This window comes from Bos indicus, chromosome 28 (assembly GCF_029378745.1).
Source record: "Bos indicus isolate NIAB-ARS_2022 breed Sahiwal x Tharparkar chromosome 28, NIAB-ARS_B.indTharparkar_mat_pri_1.0, whole genome shotgun sequence".
Classification (NCBI taxonomy): Eukaryota; Metazoa; Chordata; class Mammalia; order Artiodactyla; family Bovidae; genus Bos; species Bos indicus.
In genome coordinates, this window is record NC_091787.1 from 14,333,976 (window position 1) to 14,356,713 (window position 22,738).

A 22,738-nucleotide genomic window follows, 5' to 3' on the forward strand; every position below is an offset into this window, starting at 1 on the left:
GCCAAGAGTCAGACACAAATGAGTGACTAACACTTCTCTTTAGGAAGAACTGGCGGTGCCATGGCAGCTGGGTAGTCAGCTGACTGCCTCCAGCTGCAGGGCCTCAGGATTCACTTCAGCCTTTCAGCCCAGGCCACACTCTTGCCCAGCAGCCCCTTGTTGTCGTCGTTTAGTTGTTCAGTCAAGTCCCAACTCCCTGTGCCTCCTCGGACTGTAGCCCACCAGGCTCCTCTGTTCATGGGATTTCCCAGGCAAGAGTACTGGAGTGGGTAGCCATTCCCTTCTCCAGGGGATCTTCGGAACCCAGGGATTGAACCCAGGTCTCCAGCATTGTAGGCAGATTCTTTAGCATCTGGGCTACTAGCGAAGGCCAGTTCTTTCTGAAAGGGAGGTCAAAACAGCGACCCCCGCCCCCAGTGGCCACCACCATGGATCAGTCTGTCCACTCCCAACTCCAGTTTCTTCTCTCACACCCGGTCAGCTGCCGTCCGCTTTCCCCTGGACTACAGTACTCCAACCACTTTTGCTGCACGCTAATCTATTCCTACACTTGATCAGTTTTGATTTTTCAGACGGTGGCTCTATCCAATAAGTACAATTTAAAAGTTACTTCTTCTTGATAGGCTTTATCTAGATAAAAGACTATATTTAAAATGGGCTTGTATACATCACATCAAATGAATTATCTCTGGCAGAATTATGGCTTATTTGCTACCACCTTTTATGTAACTTGTAAACAAAAAAAATAGAGCCACCAGAGGTGTTATATACAAAAATACCAAAAGGTGGCAACTCGGAGATATTTTCAATAAATTTCCTTTGGTGTGACTTTTATACTACCTGAAATATTAAAATTGCAAAGTCTTATTTAATAAGGATTTTTCTTTTCGTTAATTTTTCTACTAGAAAATAGCTGTTATGATATATGGAATGGGATTTTTTCTTTTATTGTTATGTGATTCCATACAAGAATTTTTTAATGAATACTCTAGTATTTCTAACCTAATCCCTGTATAAGGGTTGGATGACCAACAGTACACAAACTGGAGTTTAGTCCTATTGTATCAGAATTTCAAGATAATTTCCTTTCCATAAAAGGCTTTGAGTACATCTACCCTGATGATCATATCACCTGGCCTCAAGGTCTGGGGAGAAATGCCTAGTGGGTGACTTTTTTTCCCCTGATGTTCCCTCTTTGTATTCTCTAGTCCTCCCTTAGGATTCACCTCTGATGGTGTAAATAGTGATCTTATCTGTCACACCGTTATTGTAAACCCTTAGGCTGAGTTCCGGGTGGGGCCCCCAAGTGTGCTATCCTCAGTCAGCATTTTCACCTCCCTTCCGGGCTCACACTGGATCCCAGAGATGGAAAGCAGACTCTGAGAGGGGGTTTCCTGTATGAGACATTTGTCAGGGAATGCCTTTGCCGTTGAGATCAACCCATGTGGCAGGGAGGGGTGGAGAAGAAGGCCTGGCTGTGTGCAGGGAGGAGGGGCTGCTGTGCAGGGCTCACAGCAGGCCCCCGCCGTCGCTGGAAGCTTTGGAGTCATGAGGCCCTTCAGAGCTGTCCCGGGTTGGGTCAGAGGGCCAGGCTTCTAGACCATGGGTTGGATAGTCCCTCCATGACACTGGAAGGAGGTGTGACCAGGGAGGGGCATTGTCTTCAGCTGAGGCTAAAGTGGGGACAGAGCAGGCTGACCCCTCCCAGCACCTGAGGGGGTGAGTCCTTTGATCCCACAGGGAGATCTGCTTGGCTCCACACATGGGCTTCTCTCCAGCCCTGTGTGAGTTGTCCCTGAAGCCTCAACCTGCTTGCCTGTTGCTGATGCCGAAATTTGGTCTCTCTTCACTGGTACCGAATTGAACCTTGGAGAGAGTTTTGTGTAAAGTAGAAGAGAATAGCTTTATTGCTTTGCCAGGCAAAGGGAGCCACGGAGGGTTAATGCCCTCAAAACTGAATGTCCCAACCCAGGTGCATTTGGGAAGGAACTATAAGGAACAGGGTGCATGCAGGGCCTGCAGTCCTTAAATCTAGAGGTCTTCTGGCATCCGAAGGTCTCGTGATCTGTGGTTCTCAAGGTTATTGAACTGTGACCTTCTCTCCAGAACATCTTCCATTTGGTGGGGGTTTTAGTTCTGCAGAAGAGCTCGATACTGTTCTGTGTTTCCCTTGAGGGGGAACCAGGACCCTGCCCCAAGGCTACACATTGTTTCTTAGGGCTCCTCCACTGTCTCTTCATCCCTCTTCTCCCCAGTTAGCAACTGTTTGAGCCTTCCCTTTGGAACTCAGGGAATGGGACACAGAAAGGCTTTTATGCCCAGGAGCCCCTCAGGGTCCTGCCTGCTCAGATGTTACTTCTCTTACTTGGAAACTTCTTATTTGCTGTTTTCCCCTACTTTGCTTGTTTTGTCTTCAAGCCTTATTTTACACAAAAGCCACAGCACCCTGTATTTCTCTTCCTTTCTAGTGTTCATCTCACTCGTCATTGTTTACTCTATCTTATCCCAGAGGCGCAGCTCACTGCATCTCTGAAGGGTGCAATATGGTACATGCCAGGCATTCAACAAATAGGGGTTGACTCAGTAAAATGAGAGAGAGTGTTAAAATGTTTTTACAATTATTTTGCTTATCAAATATTTGTTTATGAAAGAAGTTTCATAAACAATTTAAATAATATGCAGAATTCTGTGATTACAATTTATACTTGATTTATTCATTACTTTAGCGAATGTAGCATCTTCTTTTTTTCTTATGGTCTTATTCTTGGGAAAAATCAAGTACCAAATAATTCATGTGAGTCATCACAGAGGTGAAAACATTGGTCAGTTTGAAACATTTATGAATGACTAAGTATCCATAAAATTTAAGAAAGACTACAATGCTGTCTTCCTAGTGGATGTGTCTGTGATTTATTGTTGCATTTTCAGAAAGTATAAATAAGCAAACAAATTTTATAATTATCTCCATTCCAATTAAAGAAAGACTGTGTGTGAAAATAAATATGTATTTGCAAAGTAGTTATAATCAAGGTCTGTGTTATGATATAGAAGTCTTGTGTTCATGGAAGGCTCGCAGTACTCTTTATGATCACCCACTACTTGACAAAAAAGAAGTGAGCCAAGTAGTTTGAGGGAACTATAAGTCTAAATCCTTTGTCATGTTCAGTCAAAATGAGAAATATCAATTTGATCAGAGAAATAAAAATAGAGCTGGATTTACAAAATCTTGGTTTAATATTTTCTAGACTTTATTTCCAGCAATTCTTACATGAACTGCAAGATGTCTGTCCTCTTGTTTGTTTGATAGATTTAGCTTAAAAAACTCCTTTGATTTAGACTAGATTTTTCTTAAATTGAGTTTACTGTTCTGTCAAATTATAAAACTATTTATATATCATTTTCTAAGGAAATTTTAAAGTTGCTCACTTTATGAGGCAATAAAAATACTTTTGATAACTTCATCTAGCTGTCTGGCGATCAGTATATGTCTTAGATGAAAGCCCCCTGATTACAGAAGGGTGCCCCTCTAAAGTTAGCAAGTCCCTGGTTATTTCCTCACAGAGAAGTTACGCAGTTGACATGACTTTAGGTTCTGTATCATAGCTCACAGAACATGTGCATGTGCCAGGGAGTCATAGGATCTGGGTTTGAGTCGCCACTGGGTAATATCTAGGTGGGTTCCCTTAATCTTTTTGACCAACTTCCTTATCTAAAACATTGGAATAATGACTCTTACTTCATGGAGTAGCGGCAGGAATTCTATGCAGGAATCTGCAGGGACTGCCCTGAGGAGCCGGCATGAAGCCCTCAGCAAATGGTAGAGACTGTTACGGGGACCGATCTCAGTTGTGTCTGACTATCTGAGACCCCATGGACTGTAGCCCTCCGGGCTCCTCTGTCTGTGGGATTTCCCAGGCAAGAAAACTGGAGGGGGTAGCCATTCCCTTCTCCAGGGGATCTTCCTGACCCAGGGATCAAACCTGTGTCTCCTGCATTGCAGGTGGATTCTTTACCATCGGAACCACCTGGGAAACCCATTATTATGACTAGCGCCTGGAAGTGGCATATGTTTTTATTTCCCGATTTCAAAGTTGATTTTTGAAATGAAAGTTTATTTCCCCATTGAACTCTAAAAGTTTTACACATGTATGAAGAAAAGACTGTTACAATTTAGAAATTATATTTTGGAAACTTAGGAGAGCCTTAAAATTTTTTGGCTGTTCCCTGAAACTCCTTTGACATTTAAAAATTGTCAAGACACCAGCAGGTATTTCAAAATGAGATCAGGCCTGATTCATTTGGATGAATATGATGGTTTCTGAATTTATTTGATTATGTCGAGGCTCTTTGTTCCCAGAATTTCCCTTGGATCTTGTGTGTATATAATTAAGAAAAAGTATGGAGTGCCTAGGATTTTGGTGGAAGAAACTCATTAGGAATTAATAATTTTAAGATCACTATTTATGTCTTTCGCTTTTGTTCTTGAGTATAAATAGCTCGCTAGGGCAGAGTTGGGAACAATGTGCCATGGGAGTCCACAGGAGGAGTGACTAACTCATTCTGGAAGACCTCATAGAAGAAGTGACATTTGGGTTGGCTTTGAAGGATGAATTGTTTGCCAGATGGAGATTGGGATGGGTGTGGGTGGTTTTCAGAGACCAAGGGAATGATACTTGAAAAGGCACAGCCCTGAAAGCACACGTATTTCATTAACAGTAAAAAAAAAAAAAAAAAAAATCTGCTGGGACCATAGGACATGACAGTATGAAAGCTGCCTCCAGGCCTGTGCGAGAGAGGCCAGTGGGGAATGGTGTGTTGAGATACTGGAAGAGGACTGGGGCCAAATCCAGAAGGGTGTGTATCCTAAGGACTGTGTTCTTTACCTGAAAGGCAGTTGCTCACATCTGTATTTTAGAGAGGTTTCTGGGTTGACCCAGGAGGGGAGAGAATAGCTGAGATCTTGGAAGGTATTGACTGTAGTCTAGATGGGAGATGAGATGTGGTGACAGAGGTTGGAACAAAAGAAGTTAAGAGTGGATACTTAAGTGATAGAATTGATTTGCAGAAGGAGAAAGAATTTTAACTAATGTGTATGGGATATGTATGATATTACATGAGCTTTAATCTCATATTGAAACCTTTTTCTTAAAGCATAGACACAGGAGTTTTATTCTCTAAGGTATATAGAGTTTCTTTCACAATAGGGAATGTTTTCTTTTTCTGGCCTCTGATTCCTTAAAAGAAAATGCATCCTACTGGCATCTGTGTTGCTGCAAATGGCCTCATCCTGTTTTTTTTTTCACGACTGAGTAGTATTCCATTGTGCATATGCACCACATCTTCTTTATCATTTATTTGTCGTTGGACCTTTAGGTTGTTGTCACGTTTTGGCTGTCGTGAATAGTGCTGCTGGGGAGGGGAGGACTGGGAGTTTGGGATTAGCAGATGCAAACTATCATATATAGATAGGATGGATAAACAGCAAGGTCCTACTGTATGGCGGGGAACTCTATCCAGTCTCCTGTGAGAAACCATAATGGGAAAGAGGATGAAAAAAGAGTGTCTATATGTGTGTAACTGAGTTACGTTGTCATACAGAAGTGATTGGCTGTATTATACTTCAGTCACTTTCATGCACACACACACATGAAGTGATTAGCTATATTATGCTTTAGTCATGGGCACGTGTGTGTGCACATGCACACACACATGTGCACACACACACACACACACACACGAAAACCTGTCCTGTTTAGTCCCACCCTGGGCAGAAACTGCCCTGAGCAGTATTCTGGACCCAAGTGAAAGGCTAATGGGGAGAGGGTGGGCACACACCAGGGAGCCCCCAGACACCCTCGGAACTGGTGGGACAGGTAGGAGGGATGCAGTATAGAGCGAAACCCCAGAAGACACCTGTGTTTCCACACACACAGCCATGGAGTCAACCCCATAAAATAGGTTAGCATTTCACAGCTAATTTTTTTTTTTTTTTTTTAAGAAGAAGAAATATCAGTGCATTCCTTAAAAATAAGCCAAGTAAGTTTGGGAAAGAGTAATTAAACCAAATGAAATAGTTTTTGCTGTCATTTTTTAATTTCCCATCACCTCGAATCTGATAGCATGTTTTTTGAATTCCAAGAGAATAATAATAGGATAATAGAAATCTATCTCAAAACCTACTTATTTATTTTTTAAAAATCTTACATGACTCATAGTCTGACTGAGAGTTAATAAGATTAAATGTGTTTTCCAAGGGTTTTATAGTTAATAAGAAGCCCTGATATTTAAATCCATGCTGTTTGTTTTACATGATATTGTTTCCCTATTGAAATTGTTGAATTTAGGATATGAGGCTGAGAAGCAAGTCAACGCTGACTCAGTGGCTTCTGGTTTGAGTGACAACAGTTACTGGCACTTTTAACTGGAACAGGAAATATGAGTGAAGGAGTAGTTTTGTTTTTATTTTGTATGTGTGGGAATGGAATGGATCATCATTTAAGCTTTGGACTTGTTACATTTGAAGTAGTTGGTGGAGATGTCTGGTAAGCAGTTGTAATACAAGAAAAATGAAAGACATATTTTTGGACTTGACAGAACTGTAACTTTTTCTGTTATAAAATGAGCCATTAAAGTTTGGATATTCAATGTTATTCTGGCCTTAAATAAAAGTTTCGAAGTTAATGTCCCAAGTGGCCAAGGTAGTTACTTTGAAAACTTCTATTTTTTTTCTTTCTAGATGCAATATTGCTTCATGCCCAAGTATCATACTTCATTTTGTGTATATGTATTTTGTCAGAAAAGTGTCTGAAAAAAATGTAGGAGAAAAACATCTTTAATCATTATCTTTAGAGAGAATTGTGGTACATCTAGCTCCTATGGAGTGTTTTAAGGATTTTCTGACACCAATGAGTGTCACCACATGAATAAATTATATCTCAGTGGTGTTTTCAAGAGTTGTTCCTCTCTGCCATGAGGCTACCTGTATGATTTTTTTTTAAATTTCTGTCTCATACAGCTCTTGCATGACCGGCTTAAAGGTATTAGTAGGTGCTGGTTGTTATCAATATTCCTTAATTTTCTATGGTCCCTTCTATTGTTGTTGTCCAAGTAACTGGAGAACTAGCTATTAGATCACAAAATATAACCCCCTTCCTAAATGGTCAGTGTCAGGGAGAAGTGAAGTAGACCCTGAATACTCTGGAAGGCAAAACATTAATATCAAATAAGCAATATAAATAAGATAGTTACATCAATTCAGAAGGCACTTTTGGGGATTTTCCTGGTGGTCCAGTGGTTAAGATTCTGCACTCCCAATGCAGGGGGCCTAGGTTCAATCCCTGGGCAGGGAACTAGACCCCACTTGCTGCAACTAAGAGGTCAGATGCTGAAACTAGAAAAGACAAAAAAAAAAAAAAAAAGACCCCACATGCTACAACTGAAGATCCTGCATGACCCAACAAAGATTTTAGATCCTGCGTGCTACAAGTAGTACCCAGTGCCACCAAATTAAGAAAGAAATATTGAAAAACACAGGCGCTTTTGCTGGGTGGGGATTGGTCATGGTTTTTCTTTAGTTTTTGTTGGAGGATAATTGCTTTACAATATTGTGCTGGACATGAGTTTGGGTAGACTCCGAGAGTTGGTGATGGACAGGGAGGCCTGGCATGCTGTGATTCATGGGGTCGCAAAGAGTCGGACACGACTGAGCGACTGAACTGAACTGATTGTGCTGGTTTCTGCTGTACATGAACATGAATCAGCCACAGCCATATGTCCCCTCCCTCTTGAATCTCCCACTGCATCCCACCCCTCTAGGCTGTCAAAGAGCACAGGGTTGAGTTCCCTGCATCACACAGCAAACTCCCACTGGGAGTCTGTTTTACACATGACAGTGTATATGTTTTCATGCTACTCTCTTAATTCGTCTCACCCTTTCCTTTCCTCACCGTGTTCACAGTCCGTTCTCTATGTCTGGGACTGCCTTCCTGCCCAGAAAACAGGCTCATCAGTACCATCCTTCTAGATTCTGTACACCAGCATTAATATTACAATATTTGCCTTTCTCTTTCTGACTTAGTTCACTCTGTACAATAGGCTGTAGGTTCATCTACCTCAAATGTGTTCTCTTTTATAGCTGTAATATTCCACTGTACATAGGTACCACAGTTTCTGTATCCATTCATCTGTCGGTGGACATCTAGGTCGCTTCCATGTCCTAGCTATTGTAACTAGTGCTGCAATGAACATGGGTTACATATGTCTCTTCCAGTTATGGTTTTCTCAGGGTATATGCCCAGTAGTGGGATTGTTGAATCATATGGTAGTTTTATTCCTAGTTTTTTAAGAAATCTCCATAACGATTCTCTGTAGTGGCTTATCAGTTTATATTCCCACCAGCAGTGCAGAAGGGTTCCCTTTCTCCACATTCTCTCCAGCATTTTTGTAGATGTTTTAATGATGGTCATTCTTACCGGTATGAGGTGATAGCTCATTGTAGTTGTGATTTGCATTTCTCTAATAATGAATGATGTTGAACATCTTTTCACGTGTTTTTGACTATCTGCATGTCTTCTTTGAAGAAATGTCTGTTTAGGTCTTCTGCCGATTCTTTGATTTGGGTTGTTTGTTTTTCTGGTATTGAGCTGCATGAGCTGTCTGTATATTTTGGAGATCAACCCTCTGTCAGTTGTTCTGTTTGCAATTATTTTCTCCCATTTTGAGGGTTGTCTTTTAGTCTTGCTTATTGTTTCCTTTGCTGTGCGAAAACTTTTAAGTTTAATTAAGTCCCATTTGTTAATTTTTTCCCCCCATTACTGTAGGAGGTGGATCAAAGAGGATCTTGCTGGGATGTATGTCAGAGTGTACTGCCTATGTTTTCCTCTAAGAGCTTTATCATTTCTGGCCTTACATTTATATCTTTAATCCATGTTGAGTTTATTTTTGTGTATGGTGTTAGAAAGTGTTCTAGTTTCATTCTTTTGCATGTAGCTGTCCAGTTTTCCCAGCACTACTTATTGAAGAGGCTGTCTTTTCTCTATTGTATATTCTTCCCTCCTTTGTAAAGATAAAGTGCCCATAGGTGCATGGGTTTATCTCTGGGCTTTCAGCTTGTTCCATTTTTCTGTATTTCTGTTTTTGTGCCAGTGTCATGCTGTTTTAATGACTGTAGCTTTGTAGTATAGTCTGAAGTCAGGAAGATTGATCCATCTAGCTACATTCTTCTTTCTCAAAATTGCTTTGGCTATTTGAGGTCTTTTGTATTTCCATACAAATTGTGATTTTTTTGTTGTTGTTGAAAAATAGCATTGGTAGTTTGATAGGGATCGCATTGAATCTGTAGATTACTTTGGGTAGTATAATCATTTTCACAATATTTTTCCAATTCAAGAACATGATCTATCTCTCCATCTGTTTGTGTCATCTTTGATTTCTTTCATCAGTGTCTTTATAATTTTCTGCATACAGGGCTTTTGTCCCGTTAGGTAGTTTTATCCCTAGGTATTTTATTCTTTTTGTTGCAATGGTGAATTGGATTGTTTCCTTAACTTTCTGAATTTTAATCATTAATGTATATAAATGTAAGGGATTTCTGTGTGTTGGTCATGGTTTTATAGATCATTTTACTCCCTGTAGGACAAAGGCTCAGAGAGTGTTCAGGTGGTGGATATAGCGAGGGAAGGTCAGAAGGACACACAGCATGTGTATGGAATGACCAGCAGGCAGATTTGGCTGGAATGCAGAGTTCATGGAATAGAGTAGTTAGAGACAGGCTTCAAATAAGGTTGCTTGGAATCAAACTGAGGAGGACTTTGTAATGTCTGATTTCTTAGGAAAATACAGTCTCCCAGTCTCTCAGTAGGAGCCTGGCTATGACGCTTCTGTGGGCCGGAGTTTGACTATCAGGCCAGCTGATAGCATGGCACACACAGGCTTCCGGCTAACTGGAAATCAAGGCCTCTCCCCTTTCCCCACTTGCATTTTCATTTCTCTGATGCCTTTTGATTTTGGGCAAAATTATCTGTTATTTTGATGGTGATTTGTGGGTGAGCTTTAAGGAAAAGATGAAGTTAGATGGATTTCTTTTAAAGTACCAACAGAAATAAAAAAGGAGACAGCATCAGTGAAATTACATGCCAAACTTCTCAGCTGTGGTCTTATCATGTTAGCTTTAGTGCAGGCTCACAATGTGTGTGTGTGTGTGTGTGTGTGTGTGTGTGTGTGTGTGTGTGCTTTAGTTGCCATGACGACCTGCTAGGCAGCAGTATCCCCCCAATTGGTATGCTCTAGCATCAGAATTTTTCATAGAAAGGAAATTTAAGACTTTTCAAAGAGTGAAGTCAGTACTTTTTTTTTTTTTTAAAGCAGATGGATTGTACATTAAAAAAAAAAAAAATGGTCGCTACAGTTTTGATTTCCAAGTTGTAAGTGAAGCCAGACCTGAAGGCAGTGTTCCAAGGGGTTTGAAATTCTGGCATTTAAATGGTTTCTCCTAGATGGTCCGCATGACAACAAAACTCCATGCAGGTATTGAGTATCATCTTTGCTATAAAATATTCATACCACAAAAATGCCTTCGATTCTCGATGCTGCCTAATAAACTAAGGCAGGAGAATTTAGCTAGTTCAAGGTGTTATATGGGTACATATTTCAAAATCTTTTTTGTTAAGAGCTTAATAAAATTACAGTTATAAGCAATCTGTTAAAAAATTGAATGATGTTAAATTTATGTTTTGTCCACTTAAAAACAAGTAAATACTATTTCAGTTGCCAGTTGGGAAAAATACTGTTTTATGATTGAAAATTTTAAATTTCTTAAGCATAGAAAATGAATGTTTTAATAATGGTAATTTTATAGTGTAATAAATAGTTTCTCAGTGTTCTGGCATATACCTTCTCCCCCTAATTTTTCTGCCAAAGATAAATTTCATTTTCAAGTTAATAACCTGATGAAGTTATATATTTATTGAAAGATGTAATTGAATACTAGTTTTAATGTTTATAGCAGTAGCCATTGTATGCTTTTTGAAGCTTTGTGAAGGGTTTTAAACTGTTACTCAGGTATAATGAATGAAGTGCCATTTTTAGGAATAAGTTGTTTATTCTTTTACCAGTATCACTTGAATTTTAAAAGGATCACTTTTTTTCTAAAAGTGACAGTTATTCTTCCTGTATTTGTTTATTGTTAAACATTCTATTTAATTTGTTGACCATTGTGGGGAAATCAATGAAATCTTTAGTTCGCATCTATATCCTTATCTCGGGTAAGAAACTGTTTGCTAAGGCCCACTTCGTCAAATCCAGATGTTTCTGCCTGGTGCTCATTACAGTGTCCCCTTCTGGACCACAGTTCCAGGAGAAGGATGTAAGGAGTCATGGCAAAGACATTGGGAGCTGGAGGACCCTTGAAGGGGAACAGGGGCAACTTCCTAAGAACTGAACCATGGGAAGGAAGTTAATTACAGCAGATGGAGGGGATGGGTGATCTGGAAGAAATGAGAAAGCCGGACTCATCTTGAGAGATCTTATAAGGGTGTTCTTGTTTGGTCTCTCCACAGATTGAGTCAGGCCTTAAATTAGATTTTCTCTTGTCTCCTGTTATGACCTATTCTGATATATCCACATTCCTCACAACCCACTTCACTTCCTTTGATGACCACATTGATGACTCTAGTCTTCCAGTGACTCTTCATCATAAAACTTTACATTTTAGCCACAGGATGTGCTTGTCCATGAGGTGTTCTTTGCACCATCATATCTTTCACAGCATTAACTATTGGCTGGCAGTGTGGTTGCTAGAGCCTGCTTACCTGGGCTGGAATTCTGGCCCTGCTCTGTGACCCCGGGAAGGTCATTAACTTCTCTTGTCTTAGCATCTTTCTCTGTGAAATGGGAACAATGATGGTACCTGATTCATACAGTTATGTAAGAATTGATATATTAGGAACATCCCTGGTGGTCCACTGGTTAAGATTCCGCCCTTCTTCTGCAGGGGATGCGAGTTCGATCCTGGTTGGGGAAATAAGATCCCATATGCCTCAATGTGTGGCCAAAAAAAAAAAAAAAAAAAGAATTGCTGTATCATAATTGTCTAATGTGTTAGTTTTCTACTGCTGCTGTATCATGTCACCACAAACCAAGTGGCTTAAAACAACACAAATTTTGTCATCTTATGGTTTTATAGGTCACATTTCCCTCATGGGCCTCACTGGGCTAAAATCATGGTGTTGGCAGGACTGCATTCCCTAGTGGAGTCTTTAGAGGAGAATTCATTTTCTTGCCTTTTCTGGTTCCAAAAGGCCACCTATATTTCTTGACTCATAACCCCACTCATCCACCCTTAAAGCCTTTTTTTCCCCTGTAGTCAACATCTCCCTCTGACTCTCCCCATCTGCTTCCCTCTAAAGGACCTGTGGTTATATTGAGCCCATTTAGATAATCCAAGATAATCTCCTTATTTACAAAATTATTTTTATTATTTATTTAATTAGCTGCTCCGGGTCTTAATTATGGCCTGTGAGATCTTTAGTTGCAGAAGGTGAGCTCTCAGTTGCAGCATGTAAGATCTACTTCCCTGACCAGGGTCCAAGCCCGGGCCCCCTGCATTGGGAGTGCAGAGTTGTAGCCGTTAGACTACTAGGGAAGTCCTGATCTCCCTGTTTGTAAAATCCGGCGAATAACAACCTTGATTCCATCTGCAGCCTTCAGTCTCCTTTGCCATGTAACCTAATGTCTTCACAGGATCCAGGGAGTTAGGAGATGGAAGGAAACCTCTAGTATGGAGTGGATGACAGTTCTTTCCCTTTTCACCTCATGATATCCTAGTGTTTGAGTAGATGTTTATGTTTTTCCACAATTCTTTTCTATTTTGGGGCAGGTATGTTACCCCAGGCAGAAGAGAGGGGCCAGAGAGAGAGAAACGTGGGAAGGATTATGTGACGATGCTATCTTTTTTGCATCTACATGGACTAGAGCTAATTCCTTTGTCATATGTTTATATGTTTATAACTATCCGAATTGACCTTTCCCTTTGGTTAGTGCCTCTGAAAGGTTTGCTGACAGCAGTGAAGAAGGCAACATTTAATTCATTTATCCACGAGAGGTTGTTTTACTACCGAAACTTATTCTTTTTTTGCTTATATCCATAAAATGTGACCTAATTACATCAAATATTATGATTTAGAGTGGGCAGAGACTCAAAACAATGAAATAAAATGGATCAACATTTGTGAGGTGGCTCACAGTTTATAAATGTTTTCATAAAAATTATTTTATGAACCCTGTCAGCATTTTGAGAACTAAAACAGCTCAAATCTTTTAGATAACAAAGTCATCCCTAGAGATCTGCCTGCCAAAGAGGACAGGGTAAGAAAAGCACCTACCTTCTTCCTCTTTAAAATTTTTATTGGCGTATAGTTGCTTTATAGTGTTGTGTTAGTGTCTGCTGTACAGCAAAATGAATAAGCTATGTGTATACATCTATCCGCTCTTTTTTTTTGGATTTGCTTCCCGTTTAGGTCACCGCAGAGCATGGAGTAGAGTTCCCTGTGCTACATAGTGGGTTCCCATTAGTTATTAATTGTATACATAGTAATAATAGTGTATCTATGTCAATCTCAATCCTGTCTTCTTCCTTGATTAAAATTTGGAGGTAGGATTAGTGGAAAGAGGGAAAGATGAATGAGTGGGTAAGTTCCCATTTCTATAGCCCGGGAAACCGGAGGAGACATTGTTTGTACCTGTGTTTCTATGTCAGTCTGGTTCTCTTTGATTCTTGATATAACTCAGTTTGCAGGGGAGGGATGGGAGAGAGAGGCGTTCTTTTCCTTTCTTAAACCAGGCCAGGAATATATTAAGCCATTGTTTTCTAGTACAGTGTACACTGCCCAGCACACTCAGTGATTATATTTCATAAAAAGGGGGTGGAGGGGAAAGTGTGTTCACAGAACTCACCAAAGAAAAAAAGTCAGCTGATATGTCAACAACAGCGAAATAATTCATTCTCTCTTCGAAAAGTGAATGCCAATAACAATAGCCATGATTCTGGCAACACAATAATGCTTCAGAGGGTGACTTTCAGCTCTTGGCTCTCTCCTTTCCCTCCATGTCCAAAGGACATTTTCCCCAGCAACAGAACCAAGTGATTTATCCTTGCTCATGTCAGCTGCTGAGGTTTGCAGGACCACACAGTATGGCTGGTGGGCCAGGTCTGTCTTCCTTTGGCTGTAATTACAAAGGAAGCACGCTTTATTTTTTTAAAGAGAAATACAAAGTGATATATTTCTTATTAAAGCCTTTTGGGATTCTGTGGAGAAGATTAACCTTATAGCTTTGGGGTGCCAGAGTAAATTGTATTTAATAAAGTAATGCTCATTTTCCTACTTCTTGGCCCTGAAACTTACAAGGTCAGTGAAGTGAAGGAAGCAGGCTTTCTTTAATGTCCATCTTGGTTATACCTCTGTTTTAAAAATGTTAAAAGATACTGGAATGAACTTTATGTTAACTGGCCTCTAAGTAAATAAATAATTGACGTAAGTCTCTACAACTTATCCTAATTTTCTTAAGAGGATATAGATTTTAAGTAATAAGCATTAATGTGCTCTTTTTAAAAATAGTTATTAGAGAGCTGCTTAGCCTTTTATTTGTATCTGTTAACTTAGTCTTTAAAATATAACAGTAATAATAGTTGTTAGCTCTGTTGCTTTGGTCAGTGATCAGCAAACTACATGGCACAGACCACAACTGCCCTGCCTGCGCCTGCTTTTGTCAATAAAGTTTTATTGGGATGCAGCCACATCCATCATTTACAAGTTGTCTGTGGTTACTTTCCTGCTTCAGAGGCATAGCTGCTGCTGCTGCTGCTAAGTTGCTTCAGTCGTGTCTGACTCTGTGCGACTCTACAGATGGTAGCCCACCAGGCTCCTCTGTCCCTGGGATTCTCCAGGCAAGAATACTGGAGTGGGTTGCCATTTCCTTCTCCAATGCATACATGCTAAGTTGCGTCAGTCGTGTCCGACTCTGAGAGGCATAGCTGAGTAGTTGAAATAAAGACGTTATGCCCTGCAAAGCCAAGATGTTTACTGTCTTGCCCTTTACAGAAAAAATAGTGTCAACTGTTAGACAGGTATGGTACATTATACACTTCTAGGTGAGTGGGTTCAAGAATCATCGAAGGCTGAGTCTCTAATAACTTAATATGTAGTTGGAGAAACAAGATCCCCAAATTTAAGTGATAGTTCAAGTCAAATTGAAGTTCATTTATTTGTTGATTCAAATTGAGTGCTTTTTGAGTGTCGCCTCGGAGCTGGGTGTTGTTCTCAAGTAAAAGAAGTAGAAGTAATCAAAGAAGACAAAACACCCTCGTGGATCTTGCGGCCTAGTAGAGCAGGCAGATAATAAACAGACAAACATATCGTCTAACGCCTGGTATGTACTATATTTTTATGTATATTGTGGGCACACTAATGGTGTTGTTTGTCATTAGCAATAAATTGGTTAATTTTCCAAAATATCTGAATCTCCAATGAGGTTTAGATTTTTAGAAAAAAGGAGGGGACGGAGAATGAAATATTTCAAACCAATAATTCTTTATCTGAGCCTTTTATACATGGTTCAAAATTGCATAAGGATATAACATGGCAAATAAAATATACACGTTTTGGTATGGTAGAAGAAAATTTGATTAGACGACAGGCAACCTATGTTTTAGTCCCTGTTTAGTCTTTTTGGGCTTCCCAGGTGGCTCAGTAGGTACAAAGTCTGCCTGTGACGTGGGAGGCCTGGGTTCAATCCCTGGGTCAGGAAGATCCCCTGGAGAAAGAAATGGCAACACCCTGCGGAATTCTTGCCTGGAGAATCCCATGGACAGAAGAGCCTGGCGGCTACAGTCCATGGGGTCAAAAAGTCAGACATGACAAAGAGTCAGGCATGACTGAGTGACCTAACACTTTCACTTTCTCATCTCTTTTTGGCTGAATGGCCTTTAAAAATTCCTGTGACATGTAGTGATTGTACTCTGTCAGTGCTTCTCAAAGTTGAGTATCAGAATCATCTGGAGGGTTTGTTAAAGCACAGATTGCTGTCCCATCCCTTGAGTTTCTGATTCAGTGGGTCTGGGGTGGGGCCTGAGAATTTCCATTTCACTCAAGGTTCCAGGTGAGGCCAGCTCTGCTGCTGGCCTGGGAACCACACCGAGAGAACCACCCTCCTCCATGATCATGGGAGTCCTTCCAGTTCCTCCAGTATTTTTAAATTCCCTAAAAAAGCTTTATAGCTCTTTGAACTAGACTAAGAGATCCCACTAATGGTTTGACCAAGGAAACTACTCAATATTCAGGACTGTTTTCTGAGGAATAACTTCCAAAGAAGTGAGAATTCTAAGACACTTTCTTAACAGTCCCCTAGATTTATGTTCATTAATAAATTTTATATTATTTCTTTGGGAAAATTGATGAACAGTCAGTTCTAAGGGTGGAGACCAGGACTGTTCCTGATTTTCTCTTTGTAGTCCACGGTATGTGGTAGGTACCCAGTACTAACATGTTTAATTGACGGAAGCTTCGGAAAGGACAGAATATTTCTTAAGGTCATCTTCCTGAGTTGCTGCTGGTTTTCTGTAAAATTCCATTTAGAATTAAGGAGAATTAATTCCATTGGATGCGAAAACTCTAAACTGTTCATAGCATGTATTCTGCGTCTGCAAACTGTACTGTTGTTATTTCTATAGAAATCCCCTAGAAACCTTCATTGATGTTGTCTGTCTGATCTCGAGTATGAATATACACAGAACACAGGCAAATATAAAAACCATAATAAACAAAAGTTCACCACATTTTCTGTTACCTTTAATAAAATTTACTTAATTCAGTGTAATTTAAGACATTTTGTTAAGATTTGGCTTTTGCAGAGCATCCCCCAAAGCCATAATGTGAGTAGAGTGCTTTTTTTTTTTAAAGGATGTATTCATTTCAGCCTATGTTTAGAAAATACCTACTCTGGGTCTACAAAGGTAAAATTTCTATGTTAAGGCACTTTTAGACCTTTAGTTGGATAAGGCAGAGATTGCAAATTCGAATTCTAAGGAGCTAGGCACATAATACTCAAAAGTTTGGGATTTTGTGTTTTTTTTTTTTTTTTTAATGTTCACGCAAGTGAAAAGTAAACAAAACTAAAACATGATGTGGATTGACAAAGCCTAGTTCACCAGCTGAGTTCCAGTATGAGGAAAGATCCTCTGGAGGAGGGCATGGCAACCCACTCCAATATTGTTGCCTGGAGAATCCCGTGAGCAGAGGAGCCTGGCAGGCTATAGTCCATTGGGGTCACAAAAGAATCAGACACAACTGAGTGCACACACACACACACACACACACACACAGCATGAGAAAATAGCAGGAGAGAACATGAGGGAATCCTTTGGGAAGTAGATGAAGCAGGTGTTCAGTACATCATGAACAGTTCATTCTTAACTAGCAAGGCAGTAAGAATAGTAGCTACTGAGAGAGAAGCTGGGGAATGTACTTAAGATTCTATTGTGTGCAGCCCTGATGGCCAGTGGGAAAGCTTTATACTCTTCGTTAGACAACTTAAATCACTAGTCACGGACAAGTACTGCTTATCTGGATTATATTTATGTCCTGCGTTACTGATTGTGTAATCCCATTGAATGTTAGAAACATATCCAGCACTCAGGAAGAAAAAAACACTGCTATTTAAATTAGGACACATACTTTCTTGTCATTTGGAATTATTATTTTAAACGTATATGGCTCTTTTAGAAGTGTGTTGTCACAGGACATATGAAAATATGGACCTTTGTGTCTCAGTTTGCACAATGGAATTATACCGTCCATGATCACTACAGGACCAGGGCCATTATAGCCTGTCATTTAAAAAAATATTTTATTGAAGTATAGTTGATTTACAATGTTGTCTTAATTTGTACTGTACAATAAAGTGATTCTGTTATATATATATATTTTTTTCATATTCTTTTACACTATAGTTTATCACGGGACATTGAACATAGTTTGCTGTGCTAAACAATAAGACCTTGTTGTTTTCTGTTGGAGGTGAAAGTGTTAGTTGCTCAGTCATGTCTGACTCTTGTGACCCCATGAACTGTGGTCCACCAGGCTTCCCTGTCCATGGATTTCTCCAGGCAAGAATACTGGAGAGGGTTGCCATTCTCTTCTCCAGGGGATCTTCCCAGCCCAAGGATCAAACCCAGGTCTCCTGCATTGCAGGCAGATTCTTTACCATCTGAGCCACCAGGGAGCCCTGTTATTTTATCCATAATATATATAACAGTTTAGTTTGCATTTGCTGGGTCCAAGCTCCCAGTCCTTCCCCCTCCCTCCTTCTCCCCTTTGTCAGCCACGGGTCTGTTCTCTGCGTCTGTGAGTCTCTTTCTGTTTCACAGATATATTCATGTGTGTTGTATTTTAGATTGCACATATAAGTGGTATTTTTCCCTAACTTACTTTGCTTAGTATGATGATCTCTAGGGCCATCCATGTTACTGCAAATGGCACTGTTTCATTCTTTTTTATGGTTAATATTTTGTTGTGTGCATATATACCATAGTTTCTGTTTCCATTCATTTGTTAAAGGACATTTAGGTGGTTTTCCCTGTCTTGGATATTGTAAAGAGTGTAGGGGAGCAGGTATCCTTTCAAATTCTACTTTCATCCAGATATATAACCAGAAGTGGGATTGTGGGATCATAATGGCAACTCTATTTTTAGTTTTTTGAGGAACCTCCATATTGTTTTCCATAGTGACTGCTCCAGTTGACATTCCCACCAACAGTGTGAGAGGGTTCCATTCTGTCCATGCCCTCTTCAGCATTTATTGGGTGGTACTTCATTGTAGTTTTTCAGTCAGTTCAGTTCAGTTGCTCAGTCATGTCTGATTCTTTGCGACCTCATGGACTGCAGCACCCCAGGCTTCCTTGTCCATAACCAACTTCCAGAGCTTGCTCAAACTCATGTCCATCAAGTCAGCAATGCCATCCAGCCATCTCATCCTCTGTCGTCCCCTTCTCCTCCTGCCTTCAGTCTTTCCGAGCATCAGGGTCTTTTCCAGTGAGTCAGTTCTTTGCATCAGGTGGCCAGAGTATTGGAGTTTCAGCTTCAGTATCAGTCCTTCCAATGAATATTCAGGATTCATTTCCTTTAGGATGGACTGGTTGGATCTCCTTGCAGTCCAAGGGACTCTCAAGAGTCTTCTCCGATACCACAGTTCAAAAGCATCAATTCTTCGGCGCTCAGCTTTCTTTATGGTCCAACTCGCACATCCATATATGACTACTGGAAAAACCATAGCTTTGACCAGACAGACCTTAGTTGGCAAAGTAATGTCTCTGCTTTTTAATATGCTGTCTACGTTGGTCATAGCTTTTCTTCCAAGGAGCAAGTGTCTTTTATTTCATGGCTACAGTCACCATCTGCAGTGATTTTGGAGCACCCCCCCCCCCCCCCCCCCGCCAAATAAAGTCTCTCACTATTTCCCTTGTTTCCCCATCTATTTACCATGAAGTGATGGGACCAGATGCCATGATCTTAGTTTTCTGAATGTTGAGTTTTAAGCCAGCTTTTTCACTTTCCTCTTTTACTTTCATCAGGAGGTTCTTTAGTTCTTCGCTTCTGCCATAAGGTTGGTGTCATCTGCATATCTGAGGTTATTAATATTTCTCCCGTAAATTTTGATTCCAACTTGTGCTTCATCCAGCCTGGCATTTCACATGATGTACTCTGCATATAAGTTAAAGAAGCAGGGTGACAATATATAACCTTGACATACTCCTTTCCCGATTTGAAACCAGTCTGTTTTTCCATGTCCAGTTCTAACTGTTGCTTCTTGACCTGCATACAGATTTCTCAGGAGGCAGGTAAGGTGGTGTGGTATTCCCATTTCTTCAAGAATTTTCCAACAGTCTGTTATGATCCACACAGTCAAAGGCTTTGGCATAGTACATAAAGCAGAGGTAGATGTTTTTCTGAAATTCTCTTGCTTTTTCGATGATCCAGCAGATGTTGGCGATTTGATCTCTGCTTCCTTTGCCTTTTCTAAATCCAGCCTGAACATCTGGAAGTTCACGGTTCAGGTACTGTTCAAGCCTGGCTTGGAGAATTTTAGACATTACTTTGCTAGCATGTGAGATGAGTGCAATTGTGTGGTAATTTGAACATTCTTTGGTATTACCTTTCTATGGGATTGGAATGAAAACTGACCTTTTCCAGTCCTGTGGCCACTACTGAGTTTTCCAAATTTGCTGGCATATTGAGTGCAGCACTTTCACAGCATTATCTTTTAGGATTTGAAATAGATCAACTGGAATTCCGTTCCTCCACTACTTCACTACCACTTCAGTATTATTGCCTTGAGAACCCCATGAACAGTATGAAAAGACAAAAAAGGTATGACACTGAAAGATGAACTCCCCACGTTGGTAGCTGCCCAATATGCTAGAAGTGTGGAGAAATAACTCCAGAAAGAGTGAAGAGACAGAGCCAAGGCAAAAGCAATGCCCAGTTGTTGATGTGGCTGGTGATGGAAGTCAAGTCTGATGCTGTAAAGAGGAATATTGCATAGGAACCTGGAATATTAGGTCCATGAATCAAGGTTAATTGGATGTGCTCAAACAGGAGTTGGCAAGAGTAAACATTGACATTTTAGGAATCAGTGAACTAGAATGGACTGGAATGGGTGAATTTAACTCAGATGACCATTATATCTACTACCATGGGCAAGGATCCCTTAGAAGAAATGGAGTAGCCTTCATAGTTAACAAAAGAGTCTGAAATGCAGTACTTGTGTGCAGTCTCAAAAACAACAGAATGATCTCTGTTTGTTTCCAAGGCAAACCATTCAGTATCACAGTAATCCAAGTCTATGCCCCAATCAGTAATGCTGAAGAAGCTGAAGTGGAACAGTTCTGTGAAGACCTACAAGACCTTCTAGAACTAACACCCAAAAAAGATGTCCTTTTCATTATAGGGGACTGGAATGCAAAAGTAGGAAGTCAAGAGATACCTGGAGTAACAGGCAAATTTGGCCTTGGAGTACGAAATGAAGCAGGGGAAAGGCTAAGAGAGTTTTGCCAAGAGAACGGACTGGTCATAGCAAACACCTTCTTCCAACAACACAAAAGAAGACTCTACACATGGACATCACCAGACGGTCAATACAAAAATCAGATTGATTATATTGTAGTTTTGAGTGTTCTCAATTTTAAGATGCTTCACCACTTCATTGGTGTTGAAATGTACATCTTATAATCAGTGAAATACAATAGATGAGAAGTTCTTTGGGCTGGATATTATGTTTCTATGCATAAAGTAAATTGAGTAGAAGATTTTTGAAATGAAATGGCTAGATCATAACTACCATTACCATCCAAGTGTTATCTCTTTCCAGTGAAAAGTTTTGTTTTTTTTTTTTAAGAAAAATCTAAGTTCTAGAAATCTGAAGGGCACCTGCTTTTTAATTGGAATCCGTCTTTACTCTTTTGAAGCCACACTTACATGAAGGGTTCTCACTGAATACTGCTGATGCCTATTTCATGTTTGTCTTCTTCTTCAGAAAAGTATTTTGCTTCTGCAATTTTTTTCTCTTTCTCCTAAAAAGAAATGTGAAGACTTTGTGAAATAGAAGCACAACCCTGGAGAATAAGTTGTTAGTCACAGGGCTCATTGAAGAGGTTTAAAATGGAAAATGCACACACCCTAGTCAATAGCAAGAAAAGTGTAGTGGGGCTGCAGACTTCCAGAAACTCTTCTGAATTCGGGAAGGGCTATGGGCTCCAAATAATTACAGTTGTTTTTCTCCTATTCACTAAGTTTTAAAAATTTATTTTCAATTGAAAGATAATTGCTTTACAATATTGTATTGGTTTCTGCCATACCTCAACATGAATCAGCCATAGGTATATATATGTCTCCTCCCTCTTGAACCTTCCTCCCATCTCACACCCCATCCCCCCACTGTAGATGGTCACAGAGCCCTAGTTTGAGTTCCTTGAGTCTTACAGCAAATTCCCATTTTACATATGATCCACTAATTTTTTATCATCCATTTCTATAAATTATCTAAAATCTTCTTTGAAATTTCTCTACTAGTAAAGTGATTCTAACACAAATGATACAGTTGCCAAATACTGATCGCAACCTTTTCCTAATATCCCTTCTGTGGTGATTTTGACAGATGTCAGGCAGCCTAATGTGCTATCAATTTGGAGATGTTACTGATAAAGATTGTAATACAAATAGAAATATCATAAAACTATGTCAACTATAGATTTTGTTAGAATTTAAGTGTTTCATCTATAGTACCTGGGATATATTTTGTGTTTCTGAAGTAGTGTGCCTAGTAGGAATTATTTCATCTTTGTATGTGTGCATGCGTACACACACCCATCTATGTTAGGGGCTCAATACTTATGACTTAAGTTCAGAAATATTTCATTATTAGAGCAAGCAGATTAGTTTTGCTAGAGAAGAATAGGCCCAGGAACTAATACAGCCCCAAATATAACTGGGGCTTACTGTTAGTCAGTATGCATACTCTGCTTATATTTTAATTTTCCTTTATCGAACCATGAATACTTCAAATTTTGTTTCTAAAAGACAAAGTTGATTTATATTTAAAGTGCCTGAAGCATTTCTACATTCACATGTAGATTTGGACCCAGAAGTACACAGGCTCTGTATTTTTAGGTAATCTAATTCATTTGGGAATT

The 22,738-nt window shown here is 39.9% G+C and overlaps 1 protein-coding gene and 1 non-coding gene across 7 annotated transcripts in view; both read left to right on the forward strand.

The window, feature by feature from the left end:
• Positions 1-22,738, forward strand: part of BICC1 (BicC family RNA binding protein 1) — a 347,294-nt gene that overhangs the window by 222,294 nt on the left and 102,262 nt on the right. The window lies entirely within an intron of this gene.
• TRNAG-CCC (transfer RNA glycine (anticodon CCC)) lies at positions 7,277-7,349 on the forward strand. Its single transcript has one exon. It is a non-coding gene; the product is annotated as a tRNA-Gly (tRNA).